This window comes from Dendrobates tinctorius, unplaced genomic scaffold (genome assembly GCF_039654945.1).
Source record: "Dendrobates tinctorius isolate UK_male_01 unplaced genomic scaffold, ASM3965494v1 ptg000018l, whole genome shotgun sequence".
NCBI classification, from domain to species: domain Eukaryota; kingdom Metazoa; phylum Chordata; class Amphibia; order Anura; family Dendrobatidae; genus Dendrobates; species Dendrobates tinctorius.
Window position 1 is genome coordinate 12844744 of NW_027361686.1, and position 20034 is coordinate 12864777.

A 20034-nucleotide genomic window follows, 5' to 3' on the forward strand; every position below is an offset into this window, starting at 1 on the left:
AATCCCCTGGCCTTGTCTCACAATAAGTGAATTGATGATGGTAAAAATACACTATCCTCAATAAACTTTTAATGATACCTGGCAAGGTAACAATAGATATGCCTTGCACTCAACACCATCCTCTATTCAGTCTGTGCAATATTAGCATACTGAAGAGACTGGTGGGGAAAATACAAGTCATATATTTGTGTTTTTGACTACACATATTTCCAGGAATGACACAAGAAACATGTGTCACTAATGGAGCTATGTCTGGGCAAAAAGGCAAAGTGTACGGTCAGTGTGTGTACGGCACAGTGTGTGAAGGCGGCGATAGACACATTAATCAAACCATTTTAGGTGAAAGCAGAATTACACATTTATTTTAAAAAAAAAATTATTGTGAAGGACGTTTGGGGGAAGATTCGGCTACTTTGGGGGTGTGGAGAGAGGAGGAATGGCTGGTAGGCGAGGAAGGGGTTCTAAGGGAAGGGGCAACGAAAGTAGTGGGGGAAGGGAGATCAGGGATGGAGCGAGCGAAAAACCGCTTTCCACTCTGTCTGACAGTGCCTTGAGGCTGGCATGAAAGGCCTCGCTTAAGTGCATGAACTCAGGCAAGACATTCCTGTCCAAGGCCCTCTGCCGCTGGCAGGAAGTGCCCACATAACCAGAGACCTGGGACAGGGGAACACCTGATTGATCAGCTTCCTGATCACCAGCTGTCCGTGTTGCTGACCTGCAAGTTGCTTCCTGGCTGTCGGATGGCTGGGACGGGTCCGAGGTCGTTCGATGAAGGACCGCTCCAGGGACAGGTTGCAGGGTGCTGCTCCAGGTGCTGTGGAAAGAAAAGAAAAACATTAGTCTCCTGCATTTACAAGAAGCAACTGCTGTGGAATAGAAAAGCACAGGTTAAAAAAAATAAATAAATTTTAAAAAAATTAAATACTTATTCTCTGGTGGCAAGGACCGGTCTAAGGAATGCCAACTCACGATGGTAACGGTATTTAGTTCTGGTCCTTGCCGCTGAACCACTGCGAACCTGTCCCTCAGCACGAGCATCAGTGTTGAAGCGGTCCTTCATCGAGTGCCAACGTGTTCGGACTTTATTCACTGTTGGAAAAACAAAGAAAATACATTATACAATGCACTCATGCCAAAATCTGGATCATCACACAAACCTGAGTGAACATGGAAAACAGTCAATGCGGCATCACAAAACAATTCAACAGACAATGCACTGATTGTTCGCCATGATAGCACAATTGTTTTTCATGCTAGATATATTCTAGCAGGAAACACCACAGTGTCATCAGGGACAATAGTCAATGCAGCACAATACAGCAATGCAATACACAATGCAGTCACTGTGGATCCTGATAACACTGTCGTGTTTCTTGCTGGAATATATCTAGCAGGAAACACAACAGTGTCATCAGGGACAATAGTCACTGCGGCACAATACAGCAATACAATACACAAGGCAGTCACTGTTGATCCTGATAACACTGTTGTGTTTCCTGCTAGAATATATCTAGCAGGAAACACAACAGTGTCATCAGGGACAATAGTCACTGCGGTATCACAGAGCAGGGAAATACGTGTCTAGACATTGTTTACTCCAAAATCGCATGCGCTCAAAAGCACAGACATGCGCACGTCCATGCGCACGCCAGCGACCCCATAGACTGTAATGTTATTTTTTTGCGCATTCTGAGCGCACTCGTGTGCATGCGCTTTTTTAACGTGGTTGGGCGGAACAAAAGATGCAACATGTAGCGTCTCGTGCGTCTGGGTGCACACCTGGAAAAAGTGCAGCGCACGAAAATGCAGATGAACGTGGGCAAGTGCTAGACCACATGAGTTAAAATGCAGCATCGATACAGTCTGCGTGAAATATATGCAGACTGAAGGGACGCTGCAGGTTAAAACTCATATGTGTATTCACCTGCCCAGGTGTGATAAATAGTTATGATACAAGGCCAGGGTATTGTACATATGACGTTTATTTTCCCCATCATCTCCTCAGTTTATTCACCACACACTGAATAGAGGATGTGGTTAATTACAAGGTATATCTGGAATCCCCTGGCCTTGTCTCACAATAAGTGAATTGATGATGGTAAAAATACACCATCCTCAATAAACTTTTAATGATACCTGGCAAGGTAACAATAGATATGCCTTGCACTCAACACCATCCTCTATTCAGTCTGTGCAATATTAGCATACTGAAGAGACTGGTAGGGAAAATACAAGTCATATATTTGTGTTTTTGACTACACATATCTCCAGGAATGACACAAGAAACATGTGTCACTAATGGAGCTATGTCTGGGCAAAAAGGCAAAGTGTACGGTGCAGTGTGTGTACGGCACAGTGTGTGAAGGCGGCGATAGACACATTAATCAAACCATTTTAGGTGAAAGCAGAATTACACATTTATTTAAAAAAAAATTATTGTGAAGGACGTTTGGGGGAAGATTCGGCTACTTTGGGGGTGTGGAGAGAGGAGGAATGGCTGGTAGGTGAGGAAGGGGTTCTAGGGGAAGGGGCGACGAAAGTAGTGGGGGAAGGGAGATCAAGGATGGAGCGAGCGAAAAACCGCTTTCCACTCTGTCTGACAGCGCCTTGAGGCTGGCATGAAAGGCCTCGCTTAAGTGCATGAACTCAAGCAGGACATTCCTGTCCAAGGCCCTCTGCCGCTGGCAGGAAGTGCCCACATAACCAGTAGCAGAGACCTGGGACAGGGGAACACCTGATTGATCAGCTTCCTGATCACCAGCTGTCCGTGTTGCTGACCTGCAAGTTGCTTCCTGGCTGTCGGATGGCTGGGACGGGTCCGAGGTCGTTCGATGAAGGGCCGCTCCAGGGACAGGTTGCAGGGTGCTGCTCCAGGTGCTGTGGAAAGAAAAGAAAAATATTAGTCTCCTGCATTTACAAGAAGCAACTGCTGTGGAATAGAAAAGCACAGGTTAAAAAAAATAAATAAATTTTAAAAAAATTAAATACTTATTCTCTGGTGGCAAGGACCGGTCTAAGGAATGTCAACTCACGATGGTAACGGTATTTAGTTCTGGTCCTTGCCGCTGAACCACTGCGAACCTGTCCCTCAGCACGAGCATCAGTGTTGAAGCGGTCCTTCATCGAGTGCCAACGTGTTCGGACTTTATTCACTGTTGGAAAAACAAAGAAAATACATTATACAATGCACTCATGCCAAAATCTGTATCATCACACAAACCTGAGTGAACATGAAAACAGTCAATGCGGCATCACAAAACAATTCAACAGACAATGCACTGATTGTTCGCCATGATAGCACAATTGTTTTTCATGCTAGATATATTCTAGCAGGAAACACCACAGTGTCATCAGGGACAATAGTCACTGCAGCACAATACAGCAATACAATACACAAGGCAGTCACTGTTGATCCTGATAACACTGTTGTGTTTCCTGCTAGAATATATCTAGCAGGAAACACAACAGTGTCATCAGGAACAATAGTCAATGCGGCACAATACAGCAATACAATATACAATGCTGTCACTGTTGATCCTGATAACATTGTTGTGTTTCCTGCTAGAATATATCTAGCAGGAAACACAACAGTGTCATCAGGGACAATAGTCACTGCGGTAACACGGAGCAGGGAAATACTTACTAAAAGCCTTTTTGGAACTTGGAGAGACGCTGTCCCAGCCATCCATCAACGCTGAGGCCACCTCATTCCACAGCCGGGTCACCACAGTGTCCTTGTACTGCTGGTCACAGCTGTCCCACAACGGGACACGCTCCTTGACCAGGTGGATCTTGTGCTCGTTGTCAAGATAGGTGTCTTCTTCATCCAGTTGTGGAACATAGAAAAAAAATACATTATAATCTTGGAAATTTTTGTGAATGAAAAAGTTAGAAAAAGGTACAGAAAAGAAGCAAGAGAGAAGATGAAAAACAGGACAGAAAAATAGGAAGAAGAAAATACATTTAAACAAAAAAAAGGGACATTCAAAGTCATTTCATACTTACATTCTGTCTCACCACCGGGACTTGTCTTGGCTTCTCCCGCTGTTCGGCCTCACTTGCTGGGTCCGATGATGATGTCTGAAAAAGAACAAAAATTATTACACATTTGTAGATGCAGCAGCTATACTTACCAAAGGCAGGAAGATACTCACCTCACGCTCTGCTTGGGACAGTTCTTGCCAGGATGGTGTGTATTCATCCCCAGAAGAAATGCTGCAATTAAAAAAAATACAAAGCATTAGTACATAATACATTTGAATGGACAGGCAGACATTAGGTTTAAGAATACTCTCATTCTTGATGATGCAGCTCTGATCCAAATATGGCTCTTGTCTCTTGCTGGGTGTCTTATCTCTTGCAGGCTGTCTGTAGAGTAGTGGTCTGACAGAGAAGACACCTTTTATCTACACTCCTCCCAAACACACAATGTTTTTTGTGTAGGGGATGGTTTAAACAAGTGTCTAGACATTGTTTACTCCAAAATCGCATGCGCTCAAAAGCACAGACATGCGCACGTCCATGCGCACGCCAGCGACCCCATAGACTGTAATGTTATTTTTTTGCGCTTTCTGAGCGCACTCGTGTGCATGCGCTTTTTTAACGCGGTTGGGCGGAACAAAAGATGCAACATGTAGTGTCTCGCGCGTCTGGGTGCACACCTGGAAAAAGTGCAGCGCACGAAAATGCAGATGAACGCGGGCAAGCGCTAGACCATGCGCCTGCCATGGTAAAGCTAACGAAGCATTGTGCATGCGCACGATTGCGCACGATGCGCTGCGTGATAAAACACTTATGTGAAACCAGCCTTAGTATAGCTTTGCCTTGCATAGTAACAGGAGCTGCAAAACCCAAGGGATCATACAGGCTGTTGATGGTAGACAGGACACCTCTGCGTGTGAAAGGCTTTTCTTCCTGGCTGACCTGAAAGGTAAAGGTATCTGATTGTAGATTCCAGGGAAGACGAGGCTGCGTTGCATTGGTGTGGGGTCTGACTCCAGGTCCAGGTCTCTGAGACCGTTACACAAGTCTTATGAAGGGAATGCTTTCATGAGTTCTTGGCTGTTTGAGGCTATTTTGTGAAGCCTGAGGTTAGAGCAAGCAAGCGTCTCTTGGGCTCTCTTGAGAAGACTGATGGCAGTCTCATTTGAAGGCATGGCTTTCAGACAGTCATCAACATAAAAGTCTTTTTATATGAATTGTCTAACATCTGATCCGTATTCTGTTTCTCCTTCTTGAGCTGACCTTTTGAGTCCATAGATGGTGACTGCAGGAGAAGGGCTATTGCCGAAGATGTGCACTCTCATGCGGTACTCTGTGACCTCTTTAGTAGGATCATTGTCTCTATACCCGGAGAATCTTAGGAAGTTCCAGTCTCTGGGTCGCCCGCCAGGGCCGTGGGGTACTCGGTACCGGGCCCGTGGGTTTCAATGGGAGTAGTCACAGCGGCGGTGACACGGTCCGTGGCCCTGGGCGCCCATGTAAAAGGGAATGGTGTTAAGCGAGGCTGATTAAAGTTTATAAGTGGATGATTCGTGGCGCCACCTGTGGTGTTCAGCAATGAAGGTGTTAAGCCGACGCTGCAGACAGATCCTCTGGGACAGATGTGTGGTGCAGCAATGATGGTGTAGCCCTCCACAGGTTGGACTGTAGTCCCAGGGCAGTGTAGATGAAGAGCTAGTGAGGAGAGCGTAATGGTGCAGTGTGAAGTACAGAGATGTAGCAGTGCTGAGTGGGTTGGCGCAGGAATAAGCGGAGGACACCAGGGCATGTAGTTCCAAAGCTTTACTCACAGTCTGTTGTGCATACAGGTGCCCGCCTCAGTGCTGTGTCCTCCAGGTCAGGGGCTCAGCCAACCTCCAGGCAAGATGAAGTACTCCGTTCCAACACTCCGCCAACATATACATCCTCTGAATGTCTCCTTTCTAGCGCTTGTAATGAAGTACTTGTGGTTGTGTGTTAAACCCAAGTTCCTCCTTTAAGATGCTCCTTTGAACTCTACTTGTACGGCAGACAGCTGTAGCCTGCTTTGGGGAATTCTTGCTACCAAGTCTCGGATCACTCACATTGCTGTTGTGCCCCCAAGTAATGTGTGGGAATAAAGTGGTGACAACTTCTATTCCTCTGGTGTCTGCTGCAGGACCATTACTATCCATACAACCTCGTGGACCGGACCCCGGCCATGCACTTTGAACTTGAAGAAGGGCTCTGCACTGACCCTACAAATATATAAGCCGCAGAGACACCATCACATGTTTCTCAACGCAAGCAATGACTAGCCAGGTCTTTCACCGGGAAGAAACAACCACGGGAAGGGCAGTCTCCAATGAAGGAAACCACCTATGCCAAAACATGGTATCCATTCACAGACAGCTGTTTCGGGGAATTGCCCCTCATCAGTGTGGAGTAGGAAACTGGCTAGTAGGAGCAATGCCTAGTAGCAGACTATGAAAAAATGAGGATGATTGACCTCATGGAGATCAACATCCGACACTGCTGAGACACCATCACGTGTTTCTCAACGCAGTGATTCTAGAGCACTGCTCCCATCCCTTATGGGAAATATGTAAAACATGCAAATATATAAGCCGTGGAGACACCATCACATGTTTCTCAACGCAAGCAATGACTAGCCAGGTCTTTCACCGGGAAGGAACAACCACGGGAAGGGCAGTCTCCAATGAAGGAAACCACCTATGCCAAAACATGGTATCCATCCACAGACAGCTGTTTCGGGGTATTGCCCCTCATCAGTGAGGAGTAGGAAACTGGCTAGTAGGCGCAATGCCTAGTAGCAAACTATGAAAAAATGAAGATGATTGACCTCATGGAGATCAACATCCGACACTGCGGAGACACCATAACGTGTTTCTCAACGCAGTGATTCTAGAGCACTGATCCCATCCCTTATGGGAAATATGTAAAACATGCAAATATATAAGCCGCAGAGACACCATCACATGTTTGTCAACGCAAGCAATGACTAGCCAGGTCTTTCACTGGGAAGGAACAACCATGGGAAGGGCAGTCTCCAATGAAGGAAACCACCTATGCCAAAACATGGTATCCATTCACAGACAGCTGTTTCGGGGTATTGCCCCTCATCAGTGTGAAGTAGGAAACTGGCTAGTAGGAGCAATGCCTAGTAGCAGACTACACTGATGAGGGGCAATACCCCGAAACAGCTGTCTGTGGTTTCCTTCATTGGAGACTGCCCTTCCCATAGTTGTTCCTTCCCGGTGAAAGACCTGGCTAGTCATTGCTTGCGTTGAGAAACATGTGATGGTGTCTCTGCGGCTTATATATTTGCATGTTTTACATATTTCCCATAAGGGATGGGATCAGTGCTCTAGAATCACTGCGTTGAGAAACACGTGATGGTGTCTCCGCAGTGTCGGATGTTGATCTCCATGAGGTCAATCATCTTCATTATTTCATAGTTTGCTACTAGGCATTGCTCCTACTAGCCAGTTTCCTACTCCTCACTGATGAGGGGCAATACCCCGAAACAGCTGTCTGTGGATGGATACCATGTTTTGGCATAGGTGGTTTCCTTCATTGGAGACTGCCCTTCCAGTGGTTGTTCCTTCCCGGTGAAAGACCTGGCTAGTCATTGCTTGCGTTGAGAAACATGTGATGGTGTCTCCGCGGCTTATATATTTGCATGTCTTACATATTTCCCATAAGGGATGGGAGCAGTGCTCTAGAATCACTGCGTTGAGAAACACGTGATGGTGTCTCCGCAGTGTCGGATGTTGATCTCCATGAGGTCAATCATCCTCATTTTTTCATAGTCTGCTACTAGGCATTGCTCCTACTAGCCAGTTTCATACTCCACACTGATGAGGGGCAATACCCCGAAACAGCTGTCTGTGGATGGATACCATGTTTTGGCATAGGTGGTTTCCTTCATTGGAGACTGCCCTTCCCGTGGTTGTTCCTTCCCGGTGAAAGACCTGGCTAGTCATTGCTTGCAATGAGAAACATGTGATGGTGTCTCTGCGGCATATATATTTGCATGTTTTACATATTTCCCATAAGGGATGGGAGCAGTGCTCTAGAATCACTGCGTTGAGAAACACGTGATGGTGTCTCCGCAGTGTCGGATGTTGATCTCCATGAGGTCAATCAGCCTCATTTTTTCATAGTCTGCTACTAGGCATTGCTCCTACTAGCCAGTTTCCTACTCCACACTGATGAGGGGCAATACCCCGAAACAGTTGTCTGTGGATGGATACCATGTTTTGGCATAGGTGGTTTCCTTCATTGGAGACTGCCCGTCCCGTGGTTGTTCCTTCCCGGTGAAAGACCTGGCTAGTCATTGCTTGCGTTGAGAAACATGTGATGGTGTCTCCGCAGCTTATATATTTGCATGTTTTACATATTTCCCATAAGGGATGGGATCAGTGCTCTAGAATCACTGCATTGAGAAACACGTGATGGTGTCTCCGCAGTGTCGGATGTTGATCTCCATGAGGTCAGTCATCCTCATTTGTTCATAGTCTGCTACTAGGCATTGCTCCTACTAGCCAGTTTCCTACTCCACACTGATGAGGGGCAATACCCCGAAACAGCTGTCTGTGGATGGATACCATGTTTTGGCATAGGTGGTTTCCTTCATTGGAGACTGCCCTTCCCGTGGTTGTTCCTTCCCGGTGAAAGACCTGGCTAGTCATTGCTTGCGTTGAGAAACATGTGATGGTGTTTCCGCGGCTTATATATTTGCATGTTTTACATATTTCTTATAAGGGATGGGATCAGTGCTCTAGAATCACTGCGTTGAGAAACACGTGATGGTGTCTCCGCAGTGTCGGATGTTGATCTCCATGAGGTCAATCATCCTCATTTTTTCATAGTCTGCTACTAGGCATTGCTCCTACTAGCCAGTTTCCTACTCCACACTGATGAGGGGCAATACTCCAAAACAGCTGTCTGTGGATGGATACCATGTTTTGGCATAGGTGGTTTCCTTCATTGGAGACTGCCCTTCCCGTGGTTGTTCCTTCCCGGTGAAAGACCTGGCTAGTCATTGCTTGCGTTGAGAAACATGTGATGGTGTCTACGCGGCTTATATATTTGCATGTTTTACATATCTCCCATAAGGGATGGGAGCAGTGCTCTAGAATCACTGCGTTGAGAAACACGTGATGGTGTCTCCGCAGTGTCGGATGTTGATCTCCATGAGGTCAATCATCCTCATTTTTTCATAGTCTGCTACTAGGCATTGCTCCTTCTAGCCAGTTTCCTACTCCACACTGATGAGGGGCAATACCCCGAAACAGCTGTCTGTGGATGGATACCATGTTTTGGCATAGGTGGTTTCCTTCATTGGAGACTGCCCTTCCCGTGGTTGTTCCTTCCTGGTGAAAGACCTGGCTAGTCATTGCTTGCGTTGAGAAACATGTGATGGTGTCTCCGCGGCTTATATATTTGCATGTTTTACATATCTCCCATAAGGGATGGGAGCAGTGCTCTAGAATCACTGCGTTGAGAAACACGTGATGGTGTCTCCGCAGTGTTGGATGTTGATCTCCATGAGGTCAATCATCCTCATTTTTTCATAGTCTGCTACTAGGCATTGCTCCTACTAGCCAGTTTCCTACTCCACACTGATGAGGGGCAATACCCCGAAACAGCTGTCTGTGGATGGATACCATGTTTTGGCATAGGTGGTTTCCTTCATTGGAGACTGCCCTTCCCGTGGTTGTTCCTTCCCGGTGAAAGACCTGGCTAGTCATTGCTTGCGTTGAGAAACATGTGATGGTGTCTTCGCGGCTTATATATTTGCATGTTTTACATATTTCCCAAAAGGGATGGGAGCAGTGCTCTAGAATCACTGCATTGAGAAACACGTGATGGTGTCTCCGCAGTGTCGGATGTTGATCTCCATTAGGTCAATCAGCCTCATTTTTTCATAGTCTGCTACTAGGCATTGCTGCTACTAGCCAGTTTCCTACTCCACACTGATGAGGGGCAATACCCCGAAACAGCTGTCTGTGGATGGATACCATGTTTTGGCATAGGTGGTTTCCTTCATTGGAGACTGCCATTCCCGTGGTTGTTCCTTCCCGGTGAAAGACCTGGCTAGTCATTGCTTGCGTTGAGAAACATGTGATGGTGTCTCCGCAGCTTATATATTTGCATGTTTTACATATTTCCCATAAGGGATGGGATCAGTGCTCTAGAATCACTGCATTGAGAAACACGTGATAGTGTCTCCGCAGTGTCGGATGTTGATCTCCATGAGGTCAGTCATCCTCATTTTTTCATAGTCTGCTGCTAGGCATTGCTCCTACTAGCCAGTTTCCTACTCCAAACTGATGAGGGGCAATACCCCGAAACAGCTGTCTGTGGATGGATACCATGTTTTGGCATAGGTGGTTTCCTTCATTGGAGACTGCCCTTCCCGTGGTTGTTCCTTCCCGGTGAAAGACCTGGCTAGTCCTTGCTTGCGTTGAGAAACATGTGATGGTGTCTCCGCGGCTTATATATTTGCATGTTTTACATATCTCCCATAAGGGATGGGAGCAGTGCTCTAGAATCACTGCGTTGAGAAACACGTGATGGTGTCTCCGCAGTGTCGGATGTTGATCTCCATGAGGTCAATCATCCTCATTTTTTCATAGTCTGCTACTAGGCATTGCTCCTACTAGCCAGTTTCCTACTCCACACTGATGAGGGGCAATACCCCGAAACAGCTGTCTGTGGATGGATACCATGTTTTGGCATAGGTGGTTTCCTTCATTGGAGACTGCCCTTCCCGTGGTTGTTCCTTCCCGGTGAAAGACCTGGCTAGTCATTGCTTGCGTTGAGAAACATGTGATGGTGTCTCCGCGGCTTATATATTTGCATGTTTTACATATCTCCCATTAGGGATGGGAGCAGTGCTCTAGAATCACTGTGTTGAGAAACACGTGATGGTGTCTCCGCAGTGTCGGATGTTGATCTCCATGAGGTCAATCATCCTCATTTTTTCATAGTCTGCTACTAGGCATTGCTCCTACTAGCCAGTTTCCTACTCCAAACTGATGAGGGGCAATACCCCGAAACAGCTGTCTGTGGATGGATACCATGTTTAGGCATAGGTGGTTTCCTTCACTGGAGACTGCCCTTCCCGTGGTTGTTCCTTCCCGGTGAAAGACCTGGCTAGTCATTGCTTGCGTTGAGAAACATGTGATGGTGTCTCCGCAGCTTATATATTTGCATGTTTTACATATTTCCCATAAGGGATGGGATCAGTGCTCTAGAATCACTGCGTTGAGCAACACGTGATGGTGTCTCCGCAGTGTCGGATGTTGATCTCCATGAGGTCAGTCATCCTCATTTTTTCATAGTCTGCTACTAGGCATTGCTCCTACTAGCCAGTTTCCTACTCCACACTGATGAGGGGCAATACCCCGAAACAGCTGTCTGTGGATGGATACCATGTTTTGGCATAGGTGGTTTCCTTCATTGGAGACTGCCCTTCCCGTGGTTGTTCCTTCCCGGTGAAAGACCTGGCTAGTCATTGCTTGCGTTGAGAAACATGTGATGGTGTCTCCGCGGCTTATATATTTGCATGTTTTACATATTTCCCATAAGGGATGGGAGCAGTGCTCTAGAATCACTGCGTTGAGAAACACGTGATGGTGTCTCCGCAGTGTCGGATGTTGATCTCCATGAGGTCAATCATCCTCATTTTTTCATAGTCTGCTACTAGGCATTGCTCCTACTAGCCAGTTTCCTGCTCCACACTGATGAGGGGCAATACCCCGAAACAGCTGTCTGTGGATGGATACCATGTTTTGGCATAGGTGGTTTCCTTCATTGGAGACTGCCCTTCCTGTGGTTGTTCCTTCCCAGTGAAAGACCTGGCTAGTCATTGCTTGCGTTGAGAAACATGTGATGGTGTTTCCGCGGCTTATATATTTGCATGTTTTACATATTTCCCATAAGGGATGGGATCAGTGCTCTAGAATCACTGCGTTGAGAAACACGTGATGGTGTCTCCGCAGTGTCGGATGTTGATCTCCATGAGGTCAATCATCCTCATTTTTTCATAGTCTGCTACTAGGCATTGCTCCTACTAGCCAGTTTCCTACTCCACACTGATGAGGGGCAATACCCCGAAACAGCTGTCTGTGGATGGATACCATGTTTTGGCATAGGTGGTTTCCTTCATTGGAGACTGCCCTTCCCGTGGTTGTTCCTTCCCGGTGAAAGACCTGGCTAGTCATTGCTTGCGTTGAGAAACATGTGATGGTGTCTCCGTGGCTTATATATTTGCATGTTTTACATATCTCCCATAAGGGATGGGAGCAGTGCTCTAGAATCACTGCGTTGAGAAACACGTGATGGTGTCTCCGCAGTGTCGGATGTTGATCTCCATGAGGTCAATCATCCTCATTTTTTCATAGTCTGCTACTAGGCATTGCTCCTACTAGCCAGTTTCCTACTCCACACTGATGAGGGGCAATACCCCGAAACAGCTGTCTGTGGATGGATACCATGTTTTGGCATAGGTGGTTTCCTTCATTGGAGACTGCCCTTCCCGTGGTTGTTCCTTCCCGGTGAAAGACCTGGCTAGTCATTGCTTGCGTTGAGAAACATGTGATGGTGTCTCCGCGGCTTATATATTTGCATGTTTTACATATTTCCCATTAGGGATGGGAGCAGTGCTCTAGAATCACTGCGTTGAGAAACAAGTGATGGTGTCTCCGCAGTGTCGGATGTTGATCTCCATGAGGTCAATCATCCTCATTTTTTCATAGTCTGCTACTAGGCATTGCTCCTACTAGCCAGTTTCCTACTCCAAACTGATGAGGGGCAATACCCCGAAACAGCTGTCTGTGTATGGATACCATGTTTAGGCATAGGTGGTTTCCTTCATTGGAGACTGCCCGTCCCATGATTGTTCCTTCCCGGTGAAAGACCTGGCTAGTCATTGCTTGCGTTGAGAAACATGTGATGGTGTCTCTGCAGCTTATATATTTGCATGTTTTACATATTTCCCATAAGGGATGGGATCAGTGCTCTAGAATCACTGCGTTGAGGAACACGTGATGGTGTCTCCGCAGTGTCGGATGTTGATCTCCATGAGGTCAGTCATCCTCATTTTTTCATAGTCTGCTACTAGGCATTGCTCCTACTAGCCAGTTTCCTACTCCACACTGATGAGGGGCAATACCCCGAAACAGCTGTCTGTGGATGGATACCATGTTTTGGCATAGGTGGTTTCCTTCATTGGAGACTGCCCTTCCCGTGGTTGTTCCTTCCCGGTGAAAGACCTGGCTAGTCATTGCTTGCGTTGAGAAACATGTGATGGTGTCTCCGCGGCTTATATATTTGCATGTTTTACATATTTCCCATAAGGGATGGGAGCAGTGCTCTAGAATCACTGCGTTGAGAAACACGTGATGGTGTCTCCGCAGTGTCGGATGTTGATCTCCATGAGGTCAATCATCCTCATTTTTTCATAGTCTGCTACTAGGCATTGCTCCTACTAGCCAGTTTCCTACTCCACACTGATGAGGGGCAATACCCCGAAACAGCTGTCTGTGGATGGATACCATGTTTTGGCATAGGTGGTTTCCTTCATTGGAGACTGCCTTTCCCGTGGTTGTTCCTTCCCGGTGAAAGACCTGGCTAATCATTGCTTGCGTGGAGAAACATGTGATGGTGTCTCCGCGGCTTATATGTTTGCATGTTTTACATATTTCCCATAAGGGATGGGAGCAGTGCTCTAGAATCACTGCATTGAGAAACACGTGATGGTGTCTCCGCAGTGTCGGATGTTGATCTCCATGAGGTCAATCATCCTCATTTTTTCATAGTCTGCTACTAGGCATTGCTCCTACTAGCCAGTTTCCTACTCCACACTGATGAGGGGCAATACCCCGAAACAGCTGTCTGTGGATTGATACCATGTTTTGGCATAGGTGGTTTCCTTCATTGGAGACTGCCCTTCCCGTGGTTGTTCCTTCCCGGTGAAAGACCTGGCTAGTCATTGCTTGCGTTGAGAAACATGTGATGGTGTCTCCGCGGCTTATATATTTGCATGTTTTACATATCTCCCATAAGGGATGGGAGCAGTGCTCTAGAATCACTGCGTTGAGAAACACGTGATGGTGTCTCCGCAGTGTCGGATGTTGATCTCCATGAGGTCAATCATCCTCATTTTTTCATAGCCTGCTACTAGGCATTGCTCCTACTAGCCAGTTTCCTACTCCACACTGATGAGGGGCAATACCCCGAAACAGCTGTCTGTGGATGGATACCATGTTTTGGCATAGGTGGTTTCCTTCATTGGAGACTGCCCTTCCCGTGGTTGTTCCTTCCCGGTGAAAGACCTGGCTAGTCATTGCTTGCGTTGAGAAACATGTGATGGTGTCTCCGCGGCTTATGTATTTGCATGTTTTACATATCTCCCATAAGGGATGGGAGCAGTGCTCTAGAATCACTGTGTTGAGAAACACGTGATGGTGTCTCCGCAGTGTCGGATGTTGATCTCCATGAGGTCAATCATCCTCATTTTTTCATAGTCTGCTACTAGGCATTGCTTCTACTAGCCAGTTTCCTACTCCACACTGATGAGGGGCAATACCCCGAAACAGCTGTCTGTGGATGGATACCATGTTTTGGCATAGGTGGTTTCCTTCATTGGAGACTGCCCTTCCCGTGGTTGTTCCTTCCCGTTGAAAGACCTGGCTAGTCATTGCTTGCGTTGAGAAACATGTGATGGTGTCTCCGCGGCTTATATATTTGCATGTTTTACATATTTCCCATAAGGGATGGGAGCAGTGCTCTAGAATCACTGTGTTGAGAAACATGTGATGGTGTCTCCACAGTGTCGGAATTTGATCTTCATGAGGTCAATCATCCTCATTTTTTCATAGTCTGCTACTAGGCATTGCTCCTACTAGCCAGTTTCCTACTCCACACTGATGAGGGGCAATACCCGGAAACAGCTGTCTGTGGATGGATACCATGTTTTGGCATAGGTGGTTTCCTTCATTGGAGACTGCCCTTCCCGTGGTTGTTCCTTCCCGGTGAAAGACCTGGCTAGTCATTGCTTGCGTTGAGAAACATGTGATGGTGTCTCCGCGGCTTATATATTTGCATGTTTTACATATTTCCCATAAGGGATGGGAGCAGTGCTCTAGAATCACTGCGTTGAGAAACACGTGATGGTGTCTCCGCAGTGTCGGATGTTGATCTCCATGAGGTCAATCATCCTCATTTTTTCATAGTCTGCTCTGACCCTAGTCCTTAGTTCTCTTCTTCTTCTCACGTTCCGTACAAATCAATCTTTCTTATGGAGAATCAAGCTTTCTATATCTCTTTCCCGTGCCAGCAGCTCCAGGTCACAGGAGACTGCTGCAGCACCTCTTTCCATCCATCCCACTCAGGGGATCTCCTCTCACAGACTGACCTAGTCCTAATAATCTCCCGTTCCCTTGTGCAGCTAGGCTCCACCCACCTCCCAGCACTCTTCATGTTCCAAACAGGGTGCCACCAAAGGTGCTTTGCTACACTACTATGCTGTTTGGGATGCAGGTGTTGGAGTGTCGTCAGGTGTCTCCACCTTACCCGAATGGTGGGGTACCACACCTCAGGAGGAGGTGCAGTACCTCTGTGCGACTGAACCCTCAGGGGCGCCACATCTCTCTCTCTCACAAGGAAACAATGGAACATTTGCTGGATGTCATTGATGAAAGCAATGGAATCCTAATGGAAGCGCATAAGTACTCCCAGCAGTTTGTTATTGAGGTCTGGTCCTGTCAGTAGAATATCATTCAGGGAGACATCATCAAACTTAGCACTGGAGTCAAACACCACTCTAATCTGGCCCGGTTTCTTAGGGTGGTATACTCCAAACATGGGTAGGAACCAGCATTCTTCAGAGACTTTGAGAGTGGGAGCTAGTTCTACATGGCAGTTCTCCAATATCTTTGACATGAGGCATATTTTAGAAAAGCACCTATTGTCTATTGTCCCTTTACAGACTTCATTACATTGTGAAGTGATCTCTGGTGTAGCTGCATCATTGCTCCTTTCCTCCCAGCCATGCTCACTGTCAGCTAGCGTGTTTTATGCACTCCATGGAGCTGGGCCAGGGTGTAGGGCAGTGTTATGATCTGTGGTGCCACATTTTGTGCATTTTTCACTAACCTTACAATCCTTGGCGAGGTGAACTGTGGATGAGCAGCACTTGTAGCAGATACCGTTCTCTTTCAGGAAGCTTCTGCATTCTGGCATAGATTTTCCTCTGAAGGCTCTGCATTTCAGGAGAGGATGAGGCTTCTGATGGAGCGGGCACTGCTTGTCAGGTTCTTGTACCTTTGTCTCTGATTGGGAGCAGCCAGCAGACCTGTAATTGGAACTTGGAGATGAAACATAAGTCTTGTGCACTGCCACAGATGTTCTGCGTGGGTTTGCAGCTGGTGATGGTGTGGCATATGACATTGCAAAATCAAAGCTGGGATCATTCCTGATTGTCGCTTTTTGTGTATAAAGTCTACAAAAACGGAGAAGGGAGGGAATGGAACACTGTGTTTGTATTTGTACGTGGAAACACGTGTGAGCCACCTCTCCTGTAGATTGTGGGGCAACTTTTGGATTAAAGGGTTAACACCTTTGACTTTGTGCGGGCAATGGCGACCATGCTGCTGATGGATACAGTCTTTGAGGACACAGAAGTAACAGATTTTGTCCTGTGTGATTTGTGGGGCATGGTGTCATGGAGGGATGCTTGGCTGGGCAGAGATTGCTGTAGCTGTATTAGTCTCTGTGTAGCTGGTGACTTGAATCTCACTAGATGGATTTCTGCAGTTTACTAGTTCCTGCAATCTGGATGAAGGGCTGTCTTCATCTGAGTTGCACTAGCTGGATGGTGCTGTGTAACTGGTCCCTGCAGGATGGAAGACTATTTTTCCCCTGAGTTCCCACTAGCTGGATAGCTATTGTTTCACTGCGGTCCTGCAAGATGGAAGGCTCTTCTCTCTGTATTCCCACTAGCTGGAGAGCCGCTGTTTCACTATTCTGTCCTCACTAATGAACCGGGATTCATGTAGATTATACAGGCAGCTAAAGCACTATACCGGGGGTCCAAAAAGGAGACTGCAGGTTGAATCTGTGCTTTATTGAACGTAGTGCTATATTGATGTGGTGAAACTACAAGTAAAACATACAAATACAATCAGTACTAGGGTCATAGGAATACATAATATACATAACATAGATTATCTGAATTAATAGCTAACCAGGGGAGAGCTAACTAAGCAGGGTAGTATGAGATAGGAATTAGATATAGGAAGTATGGTTACTAGTGTTGAGCATTCCGATACCGCAAGTATCGGGTATCGGCCGATATTCACTGTATCGGAATTCTGATACTGAGTTCAGATACTTTTAGCATATCGAATACTGGAATCGGAAGTTCCCATAATGCTATGAGCCAGTTTGATTTGATTCAGCCAATGACAATCCTCAGAAGTGTGGGCACATCCTGTTAGGCATGTAGGCATGTTAACTAATGGCATGGCTGTGATTGGCTGCTGAAATGATGTCATAATGCACTATAAAAGCCGTCAACGCAGCCATTTCGGGTTCACTCTGCCGTGAATTCAGTTAGGGACAGGCTGCTGGTCAAGACTGTGAGGGACAGTTAGAGATAGCGATTTTCACAATCTTAGTGTGCTTTACCCAGGCTACATAATCCACCACTGTAGCTTTCTTTTGCCTTGCAGCAGTGTTCACAGCTGTCTGCAAGGTCTGTGTGAGTGCAGCTCACGCTGAGTAGTGTGTCCTGCAGCCACGTCTGGTTGTAGGCCGCTCAGCGTGTGTCACCGCCTCATACATATTTTTCTTCTTTTGCTGCTCATTTTTCATTCTATTAGTGTGCACTGTGCATCCACCCGTATCCATATACGTTGGATGCAAACACTATAGGAGTAGACAGCGGAGCCTCTCTGCAGCCTTTCAGTGCTAGTGACCAGTTTTCTGCACTGTTCACGGCTGTCTGAGAGGTCTCTGTGTGTGAGTGCAGCTCAGGCTGGTTTCACATTAGCGCTTTTTAAGCGCACGCACGGCCGGGGGTAGCTCCGCCCCCGAGCCGGCTCTCTGCCCGGAGTGCCCACCCCTTGCTTGTAGCGCCGCCTCCTAGCGCACAGCGGCGCCTGCGATCGGCGCACCCTATCTTTAGCATAGATAAAGATAGCGCTGTGCGCTAGGAGGCGGCGCTACAAGCAAGGGGCGGGCACGCCGGGCAGAGAGCTGGCTCGGGGGCGGAGCTACCCCCGGCCGTGCGTGCGCTTAAAAAGCGCTAATGTGAAACCAGCCTCACACTGAGTACTGTGTCCTGCAGCTACGTCTGGTTGTAGGCCGCTCAGCGTGCGTCACTGCTTCACACATATTTTTCTTTTATTGCAGCTCATTTTTTATTCTCCTATTAATGTGCATCCATCTGTATCCATCTACATTGGTTGGTTGCAAACACTATATAGGAGTAGATAGAGGAGCCTTTTTTCTGGCTTGTGCCCTTCAGCTGCAGCCAGATTAGTATTACCCAACTTTTTTGGAGCCTCATCTTTTGCATTGTAGGTTACCTGCCTGCATTGTAATAGCTCCAAAAAGTTTGTGATACTATCACTTTCAAATCTTTGGTCACATCCTTTTAGTTTTTTTTCAAAAAAAAACAAAAACCAAAATAAAGTTCACCAAACACTCCATTTGACAGTTGTGTAGGCCACATTAGCTCCTATTAAAGTGTAGTCCACACACACACTTCATTAAATTAGTGTTTCTTATACCTGTTAGCAGCTGTTCAGGAATAAGCACACTAAGCCCCTCCTTTGTACTTTCTGCCTATTTTTATCAGTCTACCAAGATGAAGAAGGCAGGGAGTAAGGCACGTGGGCGTGGAGTTTCAGCAGGGAGAGGACGTGGGGATTCTGCAGGGAGAGGACGTGGGGATTCTGCAGGGAGAGGACATGGGGATTCTGTGCCTGCTGCGGGCACCACTGAGTCAGCATCCCCCAGTTTTAGCAGGCAACAGTCCTTTATGCGCAGCTTTGTAGGACCTCGCCGTACCCCACTGCTGCGGGAGGAACAAATTGAAGCCGTTGTCGGATGGATGGCAGCTAACGCATCGACTTCAATGACTTCCACGTCCTCTCAGGGCCAGAGCACTGAAGAGCGACCGTCTGTCTCTTCACCACCTGCTAAAGTGCCCAGGCAGTCAGAGAGCCCTGGACAGGAGCCATCACAGTCTCTACTTCTGTTCTCTGAATCTGTTGGCTTGGAAAGAGGGGGCCAGCCAAGCAGCATTCAAGAATGTGAAGAAGAGGGAGTATGCAGTGATGCACAACTTCTTTGTTCCTCTGAATCTGAAGAGGTGGGTGGTCAGCACACCTCAGTACGCATCAGATGATGCCGAGACTCAGGTGCCAATTTCTGGTGCATACGGTGCTGGCGAGACAACCCAGGAGAAGCAGGTGTTTGAAGAGGGGAGTGTAGATGATGAGGTCCTTGACCCATCATGGCATGAGGAACAGGAAAGTGGTGGGAGCAGCTCTGAGGAAGAGATACCCTGAACGGCCGAAACAGGAGGGAGAGGGAGGGGGCAGACTTGGCTGCCTGTAGCCTCCACTTCGGCACCCATTAGGAGCATTCCTATTTCAAAAGCCAAAATGGGCGCTCCCAAGACTTGCAGTGCGTGGTCCTTTTTTGACACAGATGCAGATGAAATTTGCTTTGACAAATGCAAGCTGTGTCATCAGAAAGTCAAAAGAGGGAAAAATGTCAGCAACCTCAATACCACAAATATGTGGAAACATGTGCGGACCAAGCACGAGGTGGAATTACACAGACACACTGAAGACGTAGGCCAACGTACAGCACCACCACCTACCACCTCTTCAGCTCGTGTTGGGGCCTCTTCCTCTAGCTCACACACAGCTGGTTCGGCTTCCTCACAGGATCGCCAAGGAACAACCTCTGGTATTGTTGTCCGGAGACCCAGTGATATTCCGCCCACAGCACCACGTTCCCAGTCAT

General features: G+C 47.2%; 2 long non-coding RNA genes across 2 annotated transcripts; both read right to left on the minus strand.

Annotated features, from left to right (window-relative positions):
• Positions 1-333: 333 nt before the first annotated feature.
• On the minus strand, positions 334-1083 carry LOC141082510 (uncharacterized). The gene is made up of 2 exons (XR_012230522.1): positions 926-1083; positions 334-814 (listed from the first exon to the last, which is right to left on the minus strand). It is a non-coding gene; the product is annotated as an uncharacterized lncRNA (long non-coding RNA).
• Positions 1084-2389: 1306 nt separating this feature from the next.
• On the minus strand, positions 2390-17995 carry LOC141082511 (uncharacterized). The gene is made up of 6 exons (XR_012230523.1): positions 16150-17995; positions 4155-4215; positions 4006-4080; positions 3644-3820; positions 2989-3152; positions 2390-2877 (listed from the first exon to the last, which is right to left on the minus strand). It is a non-coding gene; the product is annotated as an uncharacterized lncRNA (long non-coding RNA).
• Between the last annotated feature and the right edge of the window lie 2039 nt (positions 17996-20034).